General features: G+C 46.5%; 2 protein-coding genes across 2 annotated transcripts in view; both read left to right on the top strand.

The window, feature by feature from the left end:
• COMMD1 (copper metabolism domain containing 1) overlaps window positions 1–23,330 on the top strand; it is a 210,552-nt gene extending 187,222 nt beyond the window's left edge. Inside the window, exon 4 of the mRNA XM_064276975.1 lies at window positions 19,164–23,330. The gene's annotated coding sequence lies outside the window, so the exon portion shown is untranslated. The remainder of the gene's footprint in view (window positions 1–19,163) is intronic.
• A 1,598-nt stretch (window positions 23,331–24,928) lies between these two features.
• B3GNT2 (UDP-GlcNAc:betaGal beta-1,3-N-acetylglucosaminyltransferase 2) overlaps window positions 24,929–25,071 on the top strand; it is a 47,565-nt gene continuing 47,422 nt past the window's right edge. The window contains exon 1 of the mRNA XM_003417596.4: window positions 24,929–25,056. The gene's annotated coding sequence lies outside the window, so the exon portion shown is untranslated. The remainder of the gene's footprint in view (window positions 25,057–25,071) is intronic.

Here is a 25,071-nt window from a genome sequence, read left to right as displayed (position 1 = left end):
TTATTGGTTCTGTGACCAAACAATATCCTTTAGTATTTCTTGTAGCTTTGGTTTGGTTTTTGCAAATTCTCTAAACTTGTGTTTGTCTGTAAATATCTTAATTTCGCCTTCATATTTCAGAGAGAGTTTTGCTGGATATATGATCCTTGGTTGGCAGTTTTTTTCCTTCAGTGTTCTGTATATGTCGTCCCATTCCCTTCTTGCCTGCATGGTTTCTGCTGAGTAGTCAGAACATATTCTTATTGATTCTCCCTTGAAGGAAACCTTTCTTTTCTCCCTGGCTGCTTTTAAAATTTTCTGTTTATCTTTGGTTTTGGTGAGTTTGATGATAATATGTCTTGGTGTTTTTCTTTTTGGATCAATCTTAAATGGGGTTCGATGAGCATCTTGGATAGATATCCTTTCGTCTTTCATGATGTCAGGGAAGTTTTCTGTCAGAAGTTCTTCAACTATTTTCTCTGTGTTTTCTGTCCCCCCTCCCTGTTCTGGGACTCCAATCACCCGCAGGTTATCCTTCTTGATAGAGTCCCACATAATTCTTAGGGTTTCTTCATTTTTTTTAATTCTTTTATCTGATTTTTTTTCAGCTATGCTGGTGTTGATTCCCTGGTCCTCCAGATGTCCCAGTCTGCATTCTAATTGCTCGAGTCTGCTCCTCTGACTTCCTAGTGTGTTGTCTAATTCTGTTATTTTATTGTTAATCTTTTGGATTTCTACATGTTGTCTCTCTATGGATTCTTGCAACTTATTAATTTTTCCAGTATGTTCTTGAATAATCTTTTTGAGTTCTTCAACAGTTTTATCAGTGTGTTCCTTGGCTTTTTCTGCAGATATCCTAATTTCATTTGTGATATCATTAAGCATTCTGTAAATTAGTTTTTTATATTCTGTATCTGATAATTCCAAAATTGTATCTTCATTTGGGAAAGTTTTTGATTCTTTTGTTTGGGGGGTTGGAGAAGCTGTCACGGTCTGCTTCTTTAAGTGGTTTGATATGGATTGTTGTCTCCGAGCCATCACTGGGAAACTAGTTTTTCCAGAAAATCCGCTAAAAAAAAACTGCAGTCAGATCCCTATCAGAGTTCTCCCTTTGGCTCAGGCTATTCAGATGTTAATGAAGCCGCCTGGGGAGGGTGGGGGAGGGAACAGAGAGATAGGAGAGTAGCACCTCAGAATATAGCCAGAGTTGCTTGTCTTGCTTGGAATGACTGTTATATCTGAGATTCCCGCGGGCGCGTCGCCTATGTGTGCTGGCTGTGTGGAGATTGCCCCCGGGGGGTCTGGCCCGCTGGATTCACGTTCAGATCCTCCGCTTCCAGCCCCACGCCCAGCGTCAAGGCTCCCCTACTGGGACGGTGCACTCTCAACTCCAAAATCAGTCGCTGCCTCCCGGGGACTTCTCGTCCCTCCAGCCGCGTGGCCGTGCCGCTCCCGTGAACCAGGTAGGCCCCCTCCCGGGGTTAGTTCAGATGGGTGGAGTAGCTCCCTGTGCTTGTGCCGCGACCGAGTGTCCCGGCTGGAACGCTGTTCTCCCCACTCCAATACCAGTCGCTGCCTCCCGGGGACTTCTCCTACCGGCTGCGTCCCACGCCGCCCGCGCGACCCGGCTGGTCCCCTTCCCGGGGTTAGTTCAGGGGGTGGAGCAACTCTCCGTGTTTATGGCGTACCTGCAAGCAGTCCAAATCCCTGCGGGACGGTTCCCCGGCTCGGATGCTGCTCTTTCTGCTCCAAGATCAGTCACTGCCTCCCGGGGACTTCTCCTACCGGCTGCGTCCCACGCCGCCCATGGAACCAGGTGGTCCCCCTCCCGGGGTTAGTTCAGGGGGGTGGAGCAGGTCTCTGTGCTTGTGCCATACCTGACTGGTACGCTGGCTCCAGGCTCTGGAAACTATCGCTGCTTCCCCGTATTAGTTCGTTCTCCGTCTCTAAATCTGTGTTTGTTGTTCAGGGTTCGTAGATTGTTATGTATGTGATCGATTCACTTGTTTTTCCGTGTCTTTGTTGTAAGAGGGATCCGAGGTAACGTCTGCCTAGTCCGCCATCTTGGCTCCCTCATATAGGTGATTTTTTAAAGGAGCACAGTACTTAAGGGTGATAGTCATTATTTTTTGAGCCAATTTGTTATTTAGCTACAAGGTGACCTCAAGGGTTAGTTTCAGTTCAGGGTTTGAAGACTCTGTTAGGGCAATAGTCTCAAGGAGTCCTCCAGTCTCAACCAGTCCAGTAGGTCTGTTTTTTTTTTTTTTTTTTTTTAGGAATCTGAGGTTCTTTTCGACATTCTTCTCACATTCTATCAGGATCCACCTATTGTGGCCCTGATTAGAATGGTTGGTAGGGAAATCAAGGTACCATCTAGTGCTTCTGGTTTCATGGTTGATGAGGTTGTGGTTCATGTAGACTATTTGTCTTTTTAGACTAGTTCTTCTTTAAGTCTCTGGTTTCCTTCTTTCTCTTTTTCTCTGGATAAGTAGAGACCAACAGTTGTATCTTAGGTGGCTGCTTGCAAGCTTTTGAGACACCAGCCACTATTCACCAAACCAAGATGTAGAACTTAACTTTATGAACTAGTCATTTTCGTGGCGTTTCTCTATGCTCTTTCTGTCATCTTCCCAACCTTTTTTCCCAAATAAGGCCCCAGAAAAGTAGGTTTGCCTCTGCCTCTGATCTGTGGTTTTAACTGACATATTCAATTAATTAGCAAGTCTTTATTGGGCACCTACAATGAACAAAGCACAGCTCAGTCCTGTTAAAAAGATAAAATAGGTTTAAGACATGGTCTCAGCCCTCTAGGAGAGGAGGCCTTAGAACCTGTGAATCCCTTAGCCACCTGCCGTCTGGTCCACGCAGGCCTCAGTGCAGTCAGCTCTGATAACCACCTCCTGCCCTGCTCTGGGAAACCCTGGTGGTGCAGTGGTCAAGAGTTCGGCTTACTAACCAAAAGAACAGCAGTTGGAATCTACTAGGTGCTCCTTGGAAACCCTATGGGGCAGTTCTACCCTGTCCTATAGGGTTGCTATGAGTCGGAATCAACTCTATAGCAACATGTTTGGTTTTTGTTCTGCACTGAAATGCTCTCTTCTGTGGGCTTCCCTGAGGCCACTCTTCTGCTTCTCCCCTTCTCACCTCCTCTTCCTGGCTTCCTTTGCTGGCTCCTCCCCCTGAGCCCATTCACTAAATTTAATCCTGAGGGGTGCTGCCTTAGGCCCTCTTCTCAGTCGCTTTCCATTCATTGGATCATTTCCACCATTACCATGGCTTCAGTTGCCATCTATATACTGAAAATTCCCAAATATACATATTTTCAGTCCCGATCTTTCTTCTGAGTTTCCAGGCCTGTGTATCCAGTAGCCTCATGGACACCTCCACTTGGACATCACACAGGCATCTCAAAACCTTCATGGCCGCAACTGACTTCCTCACCTTCTGCATCAACCTGCTCTCATTATCCCCACCCCCGCCCCATCCCCATACACAATGTTCCCAGTTCCAGTAAATGGCACTGCCACCATCCACCTCATCATTCAATCCAAAATCCTGGGATTCCTTTCTCTACCAGTCTCCCTGTCCCATATCCAGTCAATCACCTCATAAATATCTCAAGAATCCTGTGCCCCCTCCTCACCACCTGAGCCCGAGAGCTTCTCCCCATCCCCACTGCCTCTATGTGAATCCAAACATTTGTCTTCTTGCATCTTCACCACACACTACTCTCCGGGCTCCTCTCCCCATCTACTCTTGCTTCTCCCCAGTTCGCTTTCCTTGGTGCAGGAATTTTTTTTTTTTTTTTTTAAGAGTTCAAATGAGTTTGTTTGGGACAAATGGATATCAGGCTATTGTCAGGAGAACAAGATGGTGTATTTACAGCTCCATCTCTGCACATGGGAGGAAGTTCAAAAATCTAGTCCAACTGTTCGCACTCACTGAATATGTGCTAAATGGAAACCTTCTGGTTTACCTGATTGTTGGACCACTTTCACCATGATGTACAGAGCTGACATGCCCAGCTCCTGGTGCAGGGGATTATTTACTTATTTATTGTGCTTTAAGTGAAAGTTTACAAATCAAGTCAGTCTCTCATATAAAAAGTTATACACACCTTGCTATGCTCTCCCCATAATGTGACAGCACAGTCCCTCTCTCCACCCTGTATTCCCCATGTCCATTCAACCAGCTCATGTCCTCCTCTGCCTTCTAATCTTGCCTCCAGACAGGAGTTGCCCACAGTCTCATGTATCTACTTGAGCCAAGAAGCTCACTCCTCAGCAGTATCATTATCTATGGTGCAGTGGATTTTTCATTAAAAAAGAAAATCTGGGCAAGCTAGAGACCCAGGGAAGATATTTACAATGCATATATTCAACAAAGGACTTATCCAAAATACATAAAGAATGCCTACAAATCAATAAGAAAAAAGACAGATAACCCAATCTAAAAATGGACAAAAGAATAGGCACTTCACAAAAGAAAGTATCCAGTGAACAATAAACATATGTAAAGATGCTCAGCATCATTAATTATCAGTGAAATGCAAAAACCACTGTGAGGTTCCCTTGGAGCTTTGGTGGCACAGAGGTTAAGCATTCAGCTGCTAATCAAAAGGTCGACAGTTCGAATCCACCAACTGCTCCTTGGAAACCCTATAGGGCAGTTCTACTCTGTCTTATAGCGTCACTAGGAGTTGGAATCAACTCGATGGCAACAAGTTTTTGGTATGAGGTACCATTACACCCCCTCTAAACCATTGCTGTCAATTCGATCTACTAAAACAGCTAAAATTTAAAGGACTGATAACACCTGACAATGCCAAGCTTTGGTGATGATGTGGAGCAACTGGAATTCTCGTACTGATAGGAGTATAACATTGGAAACTTGTTTGGCTATAACAACTAAAGCTAAACATACATATGCCCTAAACCAAAACCCATTGCCGTTTAGTCAATTCCGACTCATAGCGACCATATAAAACAGAGTAGAACTGCTCCATAGGATTTCCAAGGATCGCCTAGTGGATTCCAACTGTTGATCTTTTTGGTTAGCAGCTGAGTTCCTAACCACTGCACCACCAGGGCTCCTACATATGTCCTGTTGTTGTTGTTGTTAGGTGCTGTCGAGTCGGCTCCGACCCATAAAGACCCTATGCACAACAGAACGAAACACTGCCCGGTCCTGCACCATCCTTACAATTGTTATGCTTGAGCTCGTTGTTGCAGCCACTGTGTCAATCCACCTTGCTGAGGGTCTTCCTCTTTTCCACTGACCCTGTACTCTGCCAAGCATGATGTCCTTCTCCAGGGACTGATCCCTCCTGACAACATGTCCAAAGTATGTAAGACACAGCCTCGCCATCCTTGCTTCTGAGGAGCATTCTGGCTGCACTTCTTCTAAGACAGATTTGTTCATTCTTTTGACAGTCCATGGTATATTCAATATTCTTTGCAACACCACAATTCAAAGGTGTCAATTCTTCTTCAGTCTTCCTTATTCATTGTCCAGCTTTCACAAGCATATGACGCAATTGAAAATACCTTAGTCTTCAAGGTGACATCTTTGCTCTCCAACACTTTCAAGAGGTCCTTTGCAACAGATTTGCCCAATGCAATGCGTCTTTTGACTTCTTGACTGCTGCTTCCATGGCTGTTGATTGTGGATCCAAGTAAAATGAAATCCTTGACAACTTCAATCTTTTCTCTGTTTATCATGATGTTGCTCATTGGTCCAGTTGTGAGGATTTTTGTTTTCTTTACGTTGAGGTGCAACTCATACTGAAGTCTGTAGTCTTTGATCTTCATTAGTAAGTGCTTCAAGTCCTCTTCACTTTCAGCAAGCAAGGTTGTGTCATCTGCATAACGCAGATTATTAATGAGTCTTCCTCCAATCCTGATGCCCCGTCCTTCTTCATATAGTCCAGCTTCTCGGGTTATTTGCTCAGCATACAGATTGAATACATATGGTGAAAGAATACAACTCTGACGCACACCTTTTCTGACTTTAAACCAATCAGTGTCCCCTAGTTTTGTCCGAACAACTGCCTCTTGATGTATGTAAAGGTTCCTCATGAGCACAATTAAGTGTTCTGGAATTCCCATTCTTTGCAATGTTATCCATAATTTGTTATGATCCACACAGTTGAATGCCTTTGCATAGTCAATAAAACACAGGTAAACATCCTTCTGGTATTCTCTGCTTTCAGCCAGGATCCATCTGACATTAGCAATGATATCTCTGGTTCCACGTCCTCTTCTGAAACCGGCCTGAATTTCTGGCAGTTCCCTGTCCATATACTGCTGCAGCCATTTTTGAATGATCTTCAGCAAAATTTTGCTTGCATGTGATATTAATGATATTGTTCTATAATTTCCACATTCGGTTGGATCACCTTTCTTGGGAATAGGCATAAATATGGATCTCTTCCAGTCAGTTGGCCAGGAAGCTGTCTTCCATATTTCTTGGCATAGACGAGTGAGCACCTCCAGCACTGCATCTGTTTGTTGAAACATCTCAGTTGATATTGCCTCAATTTCTGGAGCCTTGTTTTTTGCCAGTGCCTTCAGTGCAGCTTGGACTTCTTCCTTCAGCACCATCGGTTGCTGATCATATGCCACCTTTTGAAATGGTTGAACATCAACTAATTCTTTTTGGTATAATGACTCTGTGTATTCCTTCCGTCTTCTTTTGATGCTTCCTGCATCGTTTAATATTTTCCCCATAGAATCCTTCACTATTGCAACTCAAGGCTTGAATTTTTTCTTCAATTCTTTCAGCTTGAGAAACACCGAGCGTGTTCTTCCCCTTTGGTTTTCCATCTCCAGCTCTTTGCACATGTCATTATAATACTTTACTTTGTCTTCTCGAGACCGCCCTTTGAAATCTTCTGTTCAGTTCTTTTACTTCATCAATTCTTCCTTTTGCTTTAGCTGCTAGACGTTCGAGGGCAAGTTTCAGAGTCTCTTCTGACATCCATCTTGGTCTTTTCTTTCTTTCCTGTCTTTTCAGTGACCTCTTGCTTTCTTCATGTATGATGTCCTTGATGTCATTCCACAATGCATCTGGTGTTCGGTCACTAGTGTTCAATGCATCAAATCTATTCTTCAGGTGGTCTCTAAATTCAGGTGGGACATACTCAAGGTCATATTTTGGCTCTCGTGGACTTGCTCTGATTTTCCTCAGTTTCAGCTTGAACTTGCATATGAGCAATTGATGGTCTGTTTCACAGTCGACCCCTGGCCTTGTTCTGACTGATGATATTGAGCTTTTCCATCATCTCTTTCCACAGATGTAGTCAATTTGATTTCTGTGTGTTCCATCTGGTGAGGTCCATGTGTATAGTTGCCATTTACATGGTGAAAGAAGGTATTTGCAATGAAGAAGTCGTTGGTCTTGCAAAATTCTATCATTCGATCTCTGGCGTTGTTTCTATCACCAAGGCCATATTTTCCAACTAGTGGTCCTTCTTCTTTGTTTCCAACTTCCGCATTCCAATCGCCAATAATTATCAATGCATCTTGATCACATGTTCGATATAGAGCCGCGATTGATTGAACATGCTGTATAACCTATGACCCAGCAATTCAACACTTGCGTGTCTACCCAACAGAAGCGGATGCTTCTCTCCACCAAAAGATATAGCCTGGATTCCTGATTTTTTTTTTTGTTCTCCCAATATGCAATTAGCTGGATGTGAGGTGGCTCCCCATCAGCCACTTGTCATGACCAGAAGTGGCAGCACACTTGGGCTGTCCCCTTCCGCACTAACTGAGCTTATAGCTAAGCCTTGGTCACCTGTATCCTGCCCTGCATGCTGGCTTTAGCTGGGGTATTCTCCTTCCATCGGAGAGATTATAATGACCAGCCCATCCATAGTCCTTCTTCAGGAATAAGAATTTTCCAGATTTTAGAGATGTATACCATTTACTATCCAATACTCCCATGTTTCATGTATCTGTAAATATATCGATGTGTCTGGAGCAGCACCCCATGATCACACACATTAATATACCTATAGCAAAACATGAGATAAGTAGTCTAACTACTCTCCCATAAGTTCCAGTCAGATTTTTACCCCAAGTTAGTTTTGGTGGAAAATCTTTATGAAAAATCTTTCATTTCCAGAGCTTTGCAGCCTTCAGAATTGCAGAGAAAAGTTTGTAGACCGGCATGGTAGGGCGACTTTGTCAGGCCTCAGAGGAAAAAGAAAACAAAACTACATTTTTTGTACTTCCCTTTCCCCAGAACACTGAGTACCCACTGGTCTTATATCTACATAACTAAAGGGACCCTTGAGAGTTCCTTCCCAGGAGACTAGTCAGAATGATGAGTGACCAGAAATTTTGAACAGTTTTTCTTGATTAATTAATTAAGTTCTACCACATCTGTCTCCCCGCTACAATCGTGGCAGCCCAAAGTGTCAGATTCAAGCTACTCACTCTACCTAGGAATTTTCACTTAGCTAAAATTCTAGGGTTTCTGTAACACATCGTCTCTGTATTTCCTAAATGTACACATGTACACACATACGCACACACTCTCTGGTGTATATTGCTTTAATTTTGGGGGTATTTAACTGAATATACAACAATAGACAAAGCAATTTTCCAGATTCATTGAAATTTATGATGACGGTTTTAATACCCTAGCATAACACTTCCTATGAGCTGGTCCTACAGCCAGATTAGCCATACAGCTAGGGAACGTTCAAGGCGCTGGGCGGGGGGCGGGGGGGCAGCATGGAGGGACTGGACAAAATGTAATTATTTTAGAATTTTCAGTGAGAGGAGATAAAAAAAAAAAATTCATGCAGACATCTCTACTCACCCTCCCCCTTCTTCCTGTTTTGTAAAGCTGTCAAAATCTAAGTTTTGGATTAGCCCCTTGTTGACTATGTCTAAATCCTAGGTAAAGGTTTATTTGTTTGACCTGTATTATCCATAATTGGCCTAACTGCTCATTTTGATTTTCGTATTATGTAGGCTGTGCTGGGAAGCTTGGCAGGAAGCACGCCAAGAAAATGTGGAACTGAATAACTTAATGTGTGTATTTTGGGAAGTTCAGCAGATGCCAGGGTTTAGCAGGCTACCAGCTTGTTCTAGACTAATCCTGTGGATTTTCATTCCTGTAGGCATCACGCCCCTTACGTCTGAAGATTTGGGTCCCACTTAAACTCAGTCCACTTAGCCATCCTCTCTCTGTTCCATTCTTACAGACCAGAGTGGTGGCTAAATTGTGGAGGGCTCTTCTGTCTTCTCTCCCTAAGGAAGTGGACAAGTAAGGAGATAATTGGGTTTCAGAGATGGCCTTGGTAAAGGCTACCTTTGGATTTAAGTGTGGACTCCAGGTTGGTTTCTAGGAGACTGAGGGATTGCCCATGCAGAAACCATCTCCCTATAGTGGATGGCATGTTGTACCACCCAGAGGCCCCCCCAACCCCACCCAAGACTGAACAACTCATTCTGCATCTACTAGTTGTGTTGATCACAGCAAATCTCAGGCGAGTCCCTCTCTGAGACTTGTCCTTTGCTGGAGAGAGCCACCTTGCCCAAGTTCATGTCCTCTTCCCATGGGCACCCCACATCTAATGATTGGTTGATGCAGGGGTAAAAAGGCCCAGTCCTCTCATCCACCCCAGCACCAGAGCTCCGTAGGTCATGTGGGGCCTTTACTGTGATTGCATTATAGTCCAACCATCTCTCTTTGTCCTATCCTGCTTCCTTCACTTCCGCCCAGGTGTTGATGCTGAGAGTATAATACTCTCCAATAAACTTCCTGCATGCAAATCTCTGTGTCAGAGCCAGGAAACCCTACCTGGAACACTCCCATTATCCTGGCTGGCAGAGCCCTGACTGTGTTTGGGGATCTTCTTCATGTGACTCAGGAGTAGAGTCTAATTGGTCTAAGCTGGGGTGGGGGATGCCATTCACTTTGCCAGTGATTGGCTTACAAAGGGTCATGTGACTCTGCCATAAACTGAATTGTGTCCCCCCAAAATATCTGTTGACTTGGCTAGGTCATGATTCCCAGTATTGTGTGATTGTCTATCATTTTGTCATCTGATGTGATTTCCCTATGTGTTGTAAATCCTATCACTATGATGTTAATACGATGGATTAGTGGCAGTTATATTGATGAGATCTACAAGACTAGATAGTGTCCTAAACCAATCTCTTTTGAGATACAAAAGAGAGAAGTGAGCTGAGAGACAGGAGGACCTCATACCATCAAGAAAGCAGTGCTGGGAGCAGAGCGCATCCTTTAGACCCAGAGTTCCTGCACGGAGAAGCTCCTAGTCTAGGCAAAGATTGATGAGAAGGACTTTTCTTCAAAGCTGACAGAGACAGAAAGCCTTCCGCTGGAGCTGATGCCCTGAATTTTGACTTCTAGCCTGCTAGACTATGAAGAAAATAAATTTCTCTTTGTTAAAGCCAGCCACTTGTAGTATCTCTGTTATAGCAGCACTAGATGACTAAGACGGACTCCATCCCAGCTAATGATATAGGAAGGGACATCTGGTAGGGAACTTTTAGAAAAGCTTTCCTGGATCATAAAAAGAGACAAGAGAAGAACGTGTCCCTTTTCTGTTGGCTCTGGATGAGACGCCTGGAATAGCTATGGAAAGGAGCAGACGTGGGAAAGGAATGGAGGTGAGAGAATAGCAGAGAAGCCAAACAGAAGCAAAGCCACAGGGAGCCCACCCCACCTATGGTCTGTTATGTGTGATGCTAAATCCCCTTGGACAGCATGAAGGGATTTGTCACACAAGTACTTAATGATGGAGTTGGGTCTAGAATCTGCACATTTTTGTTGCAATTCCAACTACCCTTCCATTTTCACATCCTCTTGAGGCATATGCTTTTTGAAATGTTTGATTTTCAGGATTCTTTCTTCTTCAAAGTTTCCTCATGACCTAGACTCTTTTTCCTGACTTTTGGTAACTATTAATTTGTCTTTGGTTGATCAACTAGACTCTGCTTCCTTTTTCTGTGGCATTATGGGCATGGAGTTTATAGTCAATGTTATACAATCATGTACAGCTGGGGGTGGGGGGAGGGTAACTTCTAAAGGATGCTGACTCTGGGAAACCTTGTCCTGGGATGGCCTTAGAGAAAAGGAGGAAACGGTGACGAAAAGCCTTTTAAAATGTACAGGAACAAGGGCTTGAACTTAAATGTTTGGCTCAGACTGGACTATTCATTTTAGAAAAATGAATCCTCTCCTATCTGTAGTTTATTTTGAAATTCAGCTCATAGCTACCTTAGAGTTTGACACTGTGGAAAATGCCTGAGGTGGTGGTGGTGCAATTAGTGGGTAGAAGCCCCCTGCTTTTTCCCACTTACCTGTACTCCCTTCTGCCTAAAGATTGCTGCTTCCTTTTTTTGTTGTTAGTTGAGGTATAATTTATATGAAGTAAAATGCACAAATCCGAAGCACACAGTGGAATGAGTTTTGACAGTTACATGCTTCCATGTAACCATTATTCCAGTCAAGAGATAAAACATTCTCTCATCCCAGAAAATTCCCTCATGTTTCTTTAAAGTTAATTCTCTCCTTATCCAAGAGGCAACTAAGTGTTCTGATTTCTTTCACCACAGGTTTGTTTTACCTGTTCTTTCGTGTATGACTTCTTTCATTCAACATAATATTTTGAGATTCATCCATGTTGTTGTATGTATCTTGCTTCCCTTTGAGACTATCCACGGGATCCATTGCTCTCTGATTTCCCCAACTATTGACTATCATGTTTGAGGAAGAGGTCCTGCCCTCCCCCCCATAATGGTTTTGATGTGAGATGACCATGCCAAGTGAGCTTCATAGGTCGTTGAGTTTTAAAGACCAACGTGGCTCCTCCCAAGGGCATCAATTGATTTTTCCAATGTACGTAAGGATGCTGCTGATGCCTGCAGCCTTTGGACCGGAATGGTACTTCCTCCTGTGGGACTTCCCAGAACAAACGTTAAGAATTGTCAGTGTTCCATGCCAAGATACCACCTCTTCTTCATCATGGTGAAGACTTGGTTCCATTGCCGAGGCCGAGGAGGGAAACAAACATTTACTAAGCACCAAGTGTCTGTTGATGTCTGTCAAGCACTTAGTCATAAATGACCTCATTTCCCTTTCCTGGCTACTCTTTGAGATAGGTGTTACTATGTTCATGAGGACTACTGAGGGCTTATTCTCAGAGTGGGATGTGAATCAGGTTTGTAGACTTCTGTACCCTGATAGGTCCCTGTGTCCATCTGAGAGGGCTCATGCTCACCCCCAGGTGGCAGTTAGACCTGACAGCTATCCCCACAACTGCAGTGCTGGAGAGGACTCTCGAGCCAGGTGCATTTCCTTTCTCAGTAAGAGCCAATGGGAGCTGGCAGATCAGTCTTCATTTTCCAGAAATGTTTTCTGTTCTTAGCCAGGCAGCTTTGACCTTTGATAAAGTTCAGCAGATCTTTGTTACTCCCCCTGAAAAATCACTGTTTTGTAACAGTTGTGTTTAGCACTGAGATGGTTTCCAGGCCTAGGGGAAGCTTTGCAAAGGATGATGCTAGAAAAGAGGCATTAAGTTCTCAAATAGGCTTATGCCTTGATAATCATATTAATGGCACTGTCTCATGCTTGATGCTGCAATTACGGGCCTCTCTTCTTGAATGTAATTCTGCAGTTTGATGATAATTTGATGGAGGGTTAGGGTTAGGATGATTCTGCATTTCTCCTTAATGATAGTTTCCACTCCCAAAACACATGATGACCCTAATAGAGATGGCTGGTCATGCCCCTTCAAATCACTGACCTTCTGCACCACCACAACATCACATACAAGCTGGACTTCACTAACCTGGGAATGTGGAGTCTTCCAGTGTCAGGACTCCTTGGGATATGGAACAAGTCCTCTGAGAATTATAGCATTTGTTTCTAGTATCTGTGTCTGATAATGAGGCTTTCCGTTCTCCCACTGTTGCAAAGTCACAGTAACCTTGTGAGCAGAGGGTCTGTGTTAGGAGCTTGGTGATTTTTTTTTTTTTTTAATTGTGCTTTAAGTGAAAGTTTACACATCAAGTCAGTCTCTCATACAAAAATTTATATACAGCTTGCTATATACTCCTAGTTGCTCTCCCCCTAATGAGACAGCACACTTCTTCCCCCCATTCTCTTTTTGTGTCCATTCGGCCGGCTTCTGACCCCCTCTGCCATTCTCATCTCCCCTCCAGACAGGAGATGCCCATGCGGTCTCATGTGTGTCTACTTGATCCAAGAAGCTCACTCTTCACCAGTATCATTTTCTATCCCATGGTCCAGTCCAATCCCTGAAGAGTTGGCTTTTGGAATGGTTCCTGTCTTGGGCTAACAGAACGTCTGGGGACCATGACCCACTGGGGTCCCTCTAGTCTCAGACCATTAAGTCTGGTCTTTTTATAAGAATTTGAGGTCTGCATCCCACTGCTCTCCTGCTCCCTCAGGGGTTCTCTCTTGTGTTCCCTGTCATGGCAGTCATCAGTTGTAGCCGGGCACCATCTAGTTCTTCTGGTTTCAGAGCCAGGTGATTTTTAACCTGTGATTTAATTGTCCAACATTTAAGATATTATCTCTGGTATCGTGTTTGCACCCCAGAAAGCTATTTTTCAGGACTTTTTTTTTTCCTTGTTTGCAAGTTCCAGGGGATTTGGACTAGGATTCTAAGAATTCCCATGCCAATATTCCACGCTTTCCATCAATAATTAATATTTTAGCCATTGACAGAGGTGGCTGATTAACAGACTAATCGAACACTGCTGTCCTTCTGGAATAATCTAAGTCCACAGAATATACCAGGTTTGATGATTTCTGCTGATGACGGTACCCATCTTGGCTTGGCCCTGAGGCGTGCTGGGACATTCCCAGGCATGCAGTGAAAGGAGTAGGGAGGTTCAGGGCTGAGGCACCATCAGGCCATGGAGCTTCCATTATGAATCATGTCCAAAAGGCTATGGGGGTTGGACTAACAAAACTGAGGGAGTAGACCAGTTCTGGGCTTGTGTATGCCTGGGCTCTGGGCTGGCAGCTCCATGGGCCTGTTCTGAATGGTGGGAGCTCCTGGCTGCCGAGGTGGAGGCAATCAAGATCAAAGGAGGTGGGGTGTGGGAGGTAGCCCAGGACAGACTCAGGGCTTCAGCTCTGTGGGCATGCAGGTGCCCAAGGCTGGCCAGGTGCGGTGAAGTGAGCTGCAGACCTCGCAGGCAAAGAAGGAGGGCGTTTGTAGGGTAATGCTATTCAGCTATATGCATCCCCTCCTAATGGAATCAGCTTTGCTCTTCCCTGAAGCATGCTGGAGATGAATTCGGGATGAACTTGGGCTAAGGTACAAGGCCAAAGAATGCCTTAGCAACAGGGAGGAAAACATCTGGGCCTAGACATGAAGTCCCTGGGAACACTGACAGCCCAAGGACGCGGGAGAAAAACAATGAGCCCTGGTCCCAGCTGGAATGGTATATAAGCTTGTGGCCCTTGCTAGGTGGTTGCGGAGCGCTAAACTGGTCCAGGCACCGCCCTAGGCCACCGTCCTGTAAGTAAACTTCTGAAATAAACCATACATATGTCGTGATTACTGGTTCTGGAGTCTTTCTTCAGTCTCTTGGAGATGTGGCTGACTTTGGGTTCAGGGGCCGCTGGGTTGTTACCCAACAGCATCCAAGACTGCTTGCTCAAAAACCTGAAGTCTGGCTCGGCAAAAGCACAAGGTGGCTGCCAGCACCAAGGGGGACACAGGAAACTTGAAAAATGGGTGACGTGGCAGACTCAAACATGAGATGCCCTGGGCAAAGCACATAGGATGAATTGTGTAGTTCAGATGCGAGACTACCTGGGAGGAGCACGGAAATGTGACCGAAGGGGCAGGACCACAGGAGTGACAGCAGGCTGGGAAGCAGCTTTGCCAAGAAGGAAATCTTAGGACCTAGAAACATTTTGTAGACCTACACCAGACTGTCAGATTCACAATCTTGTCAGCCGCAAAGAAAATGGGCACATTTGCAAATGAGCTCCTCAGAATAAAAGAGCAGCCTGCCTGCCTGCCACCCCACCTTCTCCAGGAAGCCTCCCAGACTTTCCCAGCCTGGGCTAATTATTCCCCTTTCTGATCTCAGCACTCCTATTGTCTGCACCTTACAATTTAGCACTTAATCAGACACAGCTGTGCATTCCTCTCTAATTGTATTGGGTGTGTTTCTCTTGTCTCCGGGGCAAGATTACTGTTTCCTCTGGAGCAAGGACTAAGTCTTTCTGGGAGGGTTCCTGAGAGAGAGACAGAGGTGTTTGTGGGAACGAGGTGGGATCTGAACAAAAGAAGCCACTCGAGTTCATACAGGGCTTTACAGTTTAGAAAGTGCTTTTACTTAAGCGATCTCCTTTGATTTTTACAATAACCCTGAGAGGTAGGTGTGTTTTAACATCCATGTTTTACAGACAGTGAAACTGAGATTCAGAAAAGATCAACAATCTGAGGAAGAGGAAAGGTGAATAGCAGAGGCAGGATAAGTCTTGGGTTCCTGATTCACAGGCAGAGTCTCACAGGGGCTCACTGATGAGAGCAGAACCCCAAGTGGAGGCGGGGGAAAAGATTCCCCAGGCTTTCCCTGATGGAAATCCTGGAGAGAAAAGGAGCTGAGGGGACCATGGCCCTAGTTTGCAGAGCTACTGGGTCAGGTTTCCAAAGAGATAACTGAGGCAAAATTCATGAATTTTGGGGGGCAGAATTCATGAATTCTTTATCCTGCTTCCACCCTCACAATGCTCTGTTCTTCCTAGACCTGACCAAGTCACCTGTTCCCCACCCCTCCTTCTGCATCCTTCCACACACTCCCCTGGAACTGCAGACTTCAAAAGCAAGCTGATTCAAAGGTCTGTTCCTCATTGTAGTGCATCCAACCATCCTTAACATCTGCTCAGAATTAAACTCCCGTCTTCTCTTTGCTCTCCCAGCAGCTCTGATTCTTTCACTCCTGTGTCCCTCCGGGCCTGGAGGTGGGGTAGGTCCTGTTTGCTCCTCATTATCACCTACCTGGTCATCTCTCCTCCACCTCTGGGAAACACCAGTTCCTTTGAGAAGGCTGCCATTCAGCCATATTCCCTTCACTTCCTGGTACTTGCTATCTTCTGGCCTCCTGGTCACTCCCTCCTCCATGATCCCAATTCTTGCCATATGCTGGATGGCTTTACTGTCCACACAGATGACCCCGTCAGTACCTTGCCTCTCAATCCCTTGCCCTCATATCCTCCAATGACTTTCTCCTCCACTCTTCCCCATCCCATCCTGCTTTGTCATTGCCCCAAACTTCCCTACCTCCTGAACCAGTAACTTCATTCTGAACCTTCATTCTGAATCACGTCCAAAGAACTGTAGCATCCAGATCTCTGAGCGAGCCATCCACCTCGTCTTCCAGTTTGACCGCTCGATCCCTCCAGCCCATTGACTTCTGTCCTTTCTCTCTGATCATGCATCGGGTCAATCTCACTTTTCCAAGGCTCTCAATTCCTTTGCCCTTTGCCCCAGCAGTCCCCTCACCTGTAAAACAACAGCCCCAGTGTTTTCGAGCCTGTACCCAAGCAGACAATTGAACTCTGCTGGAGGAATCGGCACAGGAGGGCCAAAGGGTACCTTCAAAAGTTCAGATCCACCAACCCCAAGTGGGTTGCCACACTGTCTTGCCATCCAGCTCAGTCAGCTTGCCTGCCCACTTTCTGCAATGATAACCTTCTGTATGTTCTTCAAATTTCCCATCCCTCCTTGGCCACCACCAGGCTCCTAGATGGCACAGAGTACAAGGAAGTCGTCAGGTGGAAAGATTCAACTTCCCACACCAAACGTGCCTGACTCAGTCTTCATTCGGCCACCTCCCTCCTCCTATAATGGAGGTGGCCCCTGTGTGAGGCCACTCTTCCATCCCCTCCCGTGGTCACTGGAACCTTTATTGTCCTCTCTCTCCTGTACCTTCATTTTCCTGTCCTGTATGGGATCCTTCCCATCTGTACTTAAACAAACTCAAGTTATTCCACCTAAAAAAACAAACAATATAAAATAAACCCACCAATGACACTACATTCCTCCCCAGCTATTTCTATCTCCAGCCTTTGCAGTCAAAACTTTCAGTGCCTTTCTTTATTTCTTCGCCTCTCATTCACTCTTGAATCCTGTCAATCTCCAATCCCTTTCACCCCATCAGTGTACTGCTTTGTAAAAATCCCAGTAACACCAAGGTCACTAAATTCAGTGGACATTATTCAGTGTTCATCTCACTTCAGCCTCTCAGCCATTCTGAGTGCTGTTGACTACTGCCTCCTCCTTACAGCTTTCTTCCCTTGGACTCCGTGAGCCCATCTCCCTAAGCTCCTAGTTTTCCTTCTGCCTCTGGCTATGATTTCTCTGCCTCCTTTGCCATATGGTTCACTTTTGTCTGGCCTTTCGATAAGAGTTCCTCAAGGTTCAGTCCCAGGCCCTCTTCTGATCTCACTCTATATCCCTTCCTCAGAAGATGTCCTCACCCCAGGGATTCATCACCACCTCTGCTACTCCCTAGCCTCTCCTTGGACAGCCAGACCCCTGCAGTTTTTCAGAAGACCTCCTGCTTAAACCCTACCTGCTCAATACCTCCACCTGGCTATCTCACAAGCACCTCAAACTCACCTTGACCAAATGTGAATTTGGGAGGGTTTTCTCAACCCTTCCCCTGCAGGGTTTCCAAACTCAGAGAATGGCAACACCGTCCATCTGGTTGAAGAAGCAGAGACCTGGGAGATTTCCTTGATTCCTCCCTAAGCAATCACCAAGTCTTGGTGGTACCTACTTCTCTCCATTTGCGTTATTCCTTACTCCAGACAAACAACCCCTCTCACTTATAGCAACAGCCTCCCGTCTTTATGACCTACTCCTCCCCTCCCCCCATTCCTTCTTCACATTGCAGTCAGGATGATCTTACTGAAAATATAAATTTGAGGAGTGACTCCTGCCTGAACCTCAAGATAAATAGATTAATACTGAACTTGGGGAGATAGTATTCTAGGTCCTTCATGATCTTGTCCCTACCTACCCACTGCCATCAAGTGGATTCCCATTCACAGTGACCCTATAGGACAGAGTAGAATTGCCCCATAAGGTTTCCAAGGCTGTAAGTCTAATGGAAGCAGACTGTCAGATCTTTCTTCTGGAGAGCTATTTGTGGATTCAAACTGCTGACCTTTTGGTTAGCAGCTGAGCACTTTAACCACTGTGCCACCAGGGCTCCTAGTCCCTGTCTACCTCTCCAAATTCCCCTTAACCCTATCGCCCTTTGCAGTCTGAACCAGCCAAGAACTCTTGTTCTACTCTCCTTTCTGCCTGATTAAATCCAGCTCACTCTTAAAAGCTCAGCTCAAATCTCACCTTCTCTTGGAAGCCCTCTCTCGCTTCCCAGACAAATGGTCCAACCACCTTGCAATCCCTTCTGACCTATATCACAACTGTAATTATATAATTGATATACATTTAATTGTTAGCTCCTCTGTCTCCAGCTCGACTGAGCTCCAGGAGGGAAGAGTTGTGTCTGCCAAGTCACCACTCTAATGCCATGTACCGTGCCCTGCACTCAGTAGGTGGACGATACACGCTTGCTGAATAAAAGAATAATATATTCCCATCTACCAGTGATGGTGGATCCAGGCCTCAACCCAACAGTAGAGATTATAGCCAAACGGGTATGGAATCTAGTATTGAGTAATTCCCCCAAAGACACAGTGTAACTGTTGCAGAGAGCACTAGTGGAAAGACTTTAGTTTTTAATATCAGGTCCTGGGCAGCTTTTGGCAGCTGTGAAGGTTGTAAGCTTTAATTTCCTTTTTTGTTGCCAGCTGACATTGTAACAGTTACTCTAAAAACTCCTTGGCTGGCAGTCCCCAAAACATGCCTGAGGCTAGTAAGAGTGCTTTTAAAGAGAAGACACATATGCACAGAAACAATATGGGACAAAAGTCTGCCCCCAATCATGAGTCTTTGTCCCAACATGGCAACTAATGTCAAAACAGATATCTTTATTTAAATCAAAGAACATGGACTCAGGATTATTTTGACTTGGAATGAAAGAAATAGCCTTCATTTATCTACCCATTTACAGTTTCTGTAGAGTTCTTACTGAATTTCTAATCTCTTTTTTTTTTTTATGTTTCTTTAATTAAAGGTGGATTATTCAGAAGAGGACGTGGAACAAGGGATATCATTGCTGATGTCAGATGGATCTTGGCTGAAAGCAGAGAACAGCAGAAAGATGTTTATCTGCGTTTTATTGACTATGCAAAGGCATTTGACTGGATCATAACAAATTATGGATAACTTTGCAAAGAATGGTAATTCCAGAACACTTAATTGTGCTCGTGTGAAACCAGTACATAGACCAAGAAGCAGTCGTTCAAACAAAACAAGGGGATATGTGTGGTTTAAAATCAGGAAAGGTGTGCATCAGGATTATATTCTTTCACCATACTTATCCAATCTGTATGCTGAGAAAATAATCTGAGAACCTGGGCTATATGAAGAACGGGGCATCAGGATTGGAGGAAGACTCATTAACAACCTGTGTTATGCTGACGACACAACCTTGTTTGCTGAAAGGGAAGAGACCTTGAACCGCTTACTGATGAAGATCAAAGACTACAGCCTCCAATGACTGCCGTGGCAGGGAACACAACAGAGAATCCCTGACGGAGCAGGAAAGCAGTAGGATGCAGACCTCAGATTCTTGTAAAAAGACCAGACTTAATGATCTGACTGAGACTAGAAGGACCCTGGAGGTCATGGTCCCCAGACCTGTTAGCCCAAGGCTGGAAACATTCCCAAAGCCAACTATTCGCACAGGGATTGGACTGGATTATAAGATAGAAAATGATGCTGGTGAGGAGTTAGCTTCTTGGCTCATGAGACTACGTGGGCAGCTCCTGTCTGGAAGGGAAATGAGAAGGCAGAGGGGGACAGGAGCTGGTTGAATGAACACAGGAACACAGGGTGGAGAGAAGGAGTGTGCTGCCTCATTAGGGAGAGTGCAACTAGGAGGATATAGCAAAGTGCATAGAAATTTTTGTGTGAGAGACTGACTTGATATGTAAATTTTCACTTAAAGCACACACACACATACACAAAGACTACAGCCTTCAGTATGGATTGCACCTCAATGTAAAGAAAACAAAAATCCTCACAACTGGACCAATAAGCAACACCATGATAAACGGAGAAAAGATTGAAGTTGTCAAGGATTTCATTCTAGTTGGATCCACAATCAGCACCCATGGAAGCAACAGTCAAGAAATCAAACGATATGTTCCTTTAGGTAAATCTGCTGCAGAAGACCTCTTTAAAATGTTGAAAAGCAAAGACGTCACTTTGAGGACTAAGGTGTGCATGACCCAAGACATGATATTTTCAATCATCTCATATGCATGTGAAAGTTGGAAAATGAAAAAGGAAGACCATAGAAGAATTGATGACTTTGAATTACGGTGTTGGTGAAGAATATTGAATATACTATGAACTGCCAGAAGAATGAACAAATCTGTCTTGGAAGAAGTACAGCCGGAGTGCTCCTTGGCAGCAAGCATGGTGGGATGTCATCTCACATACTTTGGACATTTATCAGAAGGGACCAATCCCTGGAGAAGGACATCATGCTTGCTAAGGCAGAGAGTCAATGAAAAATAGGAAGAGCCTCAATGAGATGGATTGACACACTGACTGCATCAATGGGCTCAAACATAGCAATGATTGTGAGGATAGCGCAGGACCAGGCAACATTTCGTTCTGTTGTATATAGTGTTATTATGAGTGGGAACAGACTTGACTAGACACCTAATGACAAGAACAAGAGTTTCTTTAAAAGGAACCTTGGTAGCGCAGTGATTGAGCGCTCAGTTGCTAACAGAGTGGTAGACTGTTGGAACCTACCTGCTGCTCTGCGGGAGAAAGATGTGACAGTCTGCTTTAATAAAGATTTCAGCCTAGGAAACCCTATAGGACAGTTCTAGTCTGTCCTACAGGTCAGCATCAGTTGGATTCGACCGGATGGCAAGGAGTTTAGGTTTCTTTAAAAAGGTTTTATTAGCTTTCTATATTGTGAAAGTAAATACAAATACAAAATTCAATGTGAATGAGGGTATAAAATTCTTCTCTCCCTTCCCTTACCCCAATCCATACCGGGGGTATCATGGATTGAATTGTGTCCCCCCAAAATATATATGTCAACCTGGTTAGGCCATGATTCCCAGTATTGTGTGATTGTCCACCATTTTGTCATCCTATGTGATTTTTCTATGAGTTCTAAATCCTATCTCTATGATGTTAATAAGTTGGACTAGTGGCAGTTATATTGATGAGATCTACAAGATTATATAGTGTTTTAAGCCAATCTCTTTTGAGGTATAAAAGAGAGAAATGAATAGAGAAACATGGGGACCTCACGCCACCAAGAAAGCAGTGCTGGGAGCAGAGCAAGTCCTTTGGACCTGAGGTTCCTGTGCTGAGATGCTCCCAGACCAAGGGAAGACTAATGACAAGGACCTTCCTCCAGAGCCAGCAGACAGAGAAATCCTTCTCCTGGAGCCAGTGCCCTGAATTCAGACTTGTGGCCTACTGGGCCGTGAGAGAATAAACTTCTCTTTGTTAGAGCCATCCACCTGTGTTATTTCTGTTACAGGAGCACTAGATCATTACGACAGAATCTGGTACTGAGAGTGGGATGCTGCTCTAATGGATACCTAAAATGTGGAAGTGGTTTTGAAATTGTGAATGGATACAGGACTGGCAGCAGCAGAGAACCACAAGCAGCAGAACCAGGAGACCAGCACCAGACAGCTCTGGAGCCCACCCACAGAGTGAGAGAGCTGAGTGCCTTTGCACGGGAGGCTTCCTGGTGGAGTGAGGTGCCTCCAGGCACATATTGGTTGAGGTACAGAGCTTTGGAACACTTGCCCCAGCAGGGCAGATTCTGGTGTGAGGCCTGAGGGCCAAGAGGCCAGGAAGCCAGGACGCAGAAGCTGAACAGACAAGGAACACAGGAAGCTGAGCTGCCTCAGTCTCAAAAGGTATGGCCAGGATCTCTAGGGTTTCTAAGGGTGAAGTCGCCACTCAGATGGACTAGGAGAATGGTGCGCCTAGAGCCGAGAGAGCAGAGTTGCTGTCCCAGTGGGTCTGGAAGGTGGAGCTGAAGCCCAGAGCCTCCACTCAGAATCTGGAGACTGGCCAATACCTAGAGTCTGGAGGGCAAAGCTATTGTATAAATAGTCTCAGAGAACAGAGGATTATTTTCAAGGTCTTGAGGACTAATGTAATGTGTTCTTCTGACTTGCTTGGTACCTGTTATCCCTTATTTCCCTCCAATTTCTCCTGTTTGTAATGGAAATATCTACCTTGTAGCTGTTTCATCATTGCACTTTGGAAGCAGGTAATTGTATTCTAGATTTCACACATGAAGAGGAATTTTTGGATTTTGGATTTGGAGTTGATTTAAGGGTTTTGCTATAACATGATGGGGTAAATATGTTTTACACGTGGCAAGGACATGAATTTTTGGGGGCTGAAGGGTGGAATGTCATGGATTGACGTGTGCACCTCCAAAATGTGTCAACTTGGCTAGGCCATGATTCCCAGTACTGTATGGTTGTTCCCCATTATGTCATCTGATGTGATTTCCCTGTGTTGTAAATCCTATCACTATGATGTTAATAAGATGGATTGTTGTTGTTGTTAGGTGCGGTTGAGTCGATGCAGACTTATAGCCACCCTATGTACAATAGAACAAAACACTGCCTGGTCTAAGACGGCTTAGTGGAAGTTATATTGATGAGGTCTACAAGATTAAATGTTGTCTTAAGCCAATCTCTTTTGAGATATAAAAGAGAGGCAAGCAGAGAGACAGAGGAACTTCATAACACCAAGAAAGCAGTGCAGGAGCAGAGTGTATCCTTTGGACCTGAGGTTCCTGTGCTGAGATGCTCCCAGACAGAGGGAAGACTGATGACAAGGATCTTCCTCCAGGGCGGACAGAGAGAGAAAGCCTTCCCCTGGAGCTGGCACCCTGAATTCAGACTTCCAGCCTGCTGGACTATGAGAGAATAAACATCTCTTTGTTAAAGCCATCCACTTGTGGTGTTTCTCTTACAGCAGCACTGGAGACTAAGACACGGGGCAACTGTGCTTAACAGTCAGTGTGCATCCTTCCAGACATTTTTCTATGAACATATATAAATTTGACTTGTTTCTTGGGCTTCACGTTGCAGTCTTAGGAGAACCATGTGATCATCATGAAAGCAAAAAGATCTGACGGTTGCAACCCATAACCAGATCCACTGACTCAGAATTCCTGCTTCTGGAGGACCGCACCCACGTGGCTCTGGGCATCCAGCAGCTACTGGCTGTCCCACGTGCTAGCTCGGAGATGAGCAAAGGCGGCGTCAAGTGGGCTGCGCTCACAGGTTCCTGAAATTCCTACATTAGCAATTCTTTCCCTTCCGGCTAATTCCGCTTTTGAGAGCCTCCAGAAAAATGCAAACAGTTGGGGTGGGGTGTCCTTAATTCCTCAGTCCAGTAGCTAGAAGGGATGCTTGCTTCTGCGAGAGATCAGGAGTCCTGGAGGGGGCGCTTCCAGCTGCGCCTGGGGCGCGTCCTGCCCCAATGCAGAGCTGCCGCCCGCCCAGCTGTGCGCAGTTCCTGTGGAGCCCGAGGCAAAGTCTCTATCCGGTCGCGCCGGGCTTACCTGGGGGCCCCAAAATTGTGTCAACAGCGGCTCGGGCTCACCTTTGCGGATCTGGCTTTGGGGCACAGCTCTCGCGAGACGTCGGGAGCGCTGGGCTAGGAGGGCGCCTTGGTGGACCCCGGGTCGGCCACCAGGTGGGCGTCTTTGGCGCCACACCCGCCCCAGTCCGCGGCGCCCCGCAGGGTCCTTGCGGGGAGGGCAGGTGCCTGCGGTCAGCCTTAGTCCCTACCAGGTACCTGCCCTCCCGGCCGCGGCGCGGGTGGGGGCCCAGCTCCTGGACACCTTGAGGATTCGGCTCTAACCCCCCGAGCCGCGCGTGGGCCTCAAGGGAACCCTCTGCATGACACCGCGAGGAGGACTAAGACGCTGCCCGTCCCCCCAACGTCCTGGGCTGCTTCACAAATCCGAGGATCTGGTAGCAGTGCTAGACAGGGCACCTTGGCCTCTAGGGCGTCACCTGGGCTTTTAGAGGTGGCGGCAGGAACTGAGCGGGAGGGAGCAAGGTCAAACCCCCCTTTGGCCCTGGCCCCCTTCCCTCCCAACCTTCCGCGGCAAAACCATCCGGGGCGCTGCGTGGCGCCCCGGCCCGGGCAGCTGGGAGCGGCCGGGGTCTGGTCTCGGCCAGTCACGAGCTGGCTCAGGGAGGAGAAGGACCGCTCCAGGTGATGCAGTTAGCTCCCCTCCGGGTGATGCGGTTAGCTCCCCCAGCCAGCATCCGACCGGCTGCAAGGCGGCCACGCGCAGCTGGAGGGTTAGGCTCAGACCACAGCTGGTTCTCTGGAGTTTCTAGCCGCCCTGTTTTTCCGGAGGGGTCTCCTTCCTGGGGGTCCCCTTCCCACCGCTTGACTCTCTGCTCTGCAGGTGCGGCGAACGGCACCGGAGGCTCCCCGGAAGCCTGCGAGGGCCCGAGCCCGCGGGGTCCCGGGCGCCTATTGGCCGACAGGCGGGCGCAGGGCCTCCCCCAAACTCGGTGCCTGGGCGGTGGGCCGGGGGGGCGTGACGCGGGGGGGCGGGCTCGAACCTGATTGGGCGGGCGGGGCGCGGTGGGGCGGGGCCCGAGCCTGATTGGACGGGCGGGGCACGGCGGGGCGGGGCGCCCGGCGGCGGCGGCGGCGGCGCCCGAGCCCGAGCCGGGAGTGGGGCGCAGTGGCGGCGGCGGCAACAAGTGCCGGAGGCGAGCGGAGTCCGAGCCGTCAGCGCCGCGTCCAGGGCGCAGCGCATGGAGCGTGGGCGGCGGGGGTCTCCGGGCTGAGCCGCGCGGAGCGGCAGGGACGTGGATGCGGCCGCGCTCTCCCGCCCCCGCCCCGCCGAGCAGTAGCTGCTCCCGGACAAGGTAGGGCCCGCGGGT

The sequence above is a fragment of the Loxodonta africana genome, chromosome 26 (genome assembly GCF_030014295.1).
Source record: "Loxodonta africana isolate mLoxAfr1 chromosome 26, mLoxAfr1.hap2, whole genome shotgun sequence".
NCBI classification, from domain to species: Eukaryota; Metazoa; Chordata; class Mammalia; order Proboscidea; family Elephantidae; genus Loxodonta; species Loxodonta africana.
The sequence above is the reverse complement of the archived record's forward strand: the minus strand, read 5'-3'. Positions and strand labels throughout refer to the sequence as shown.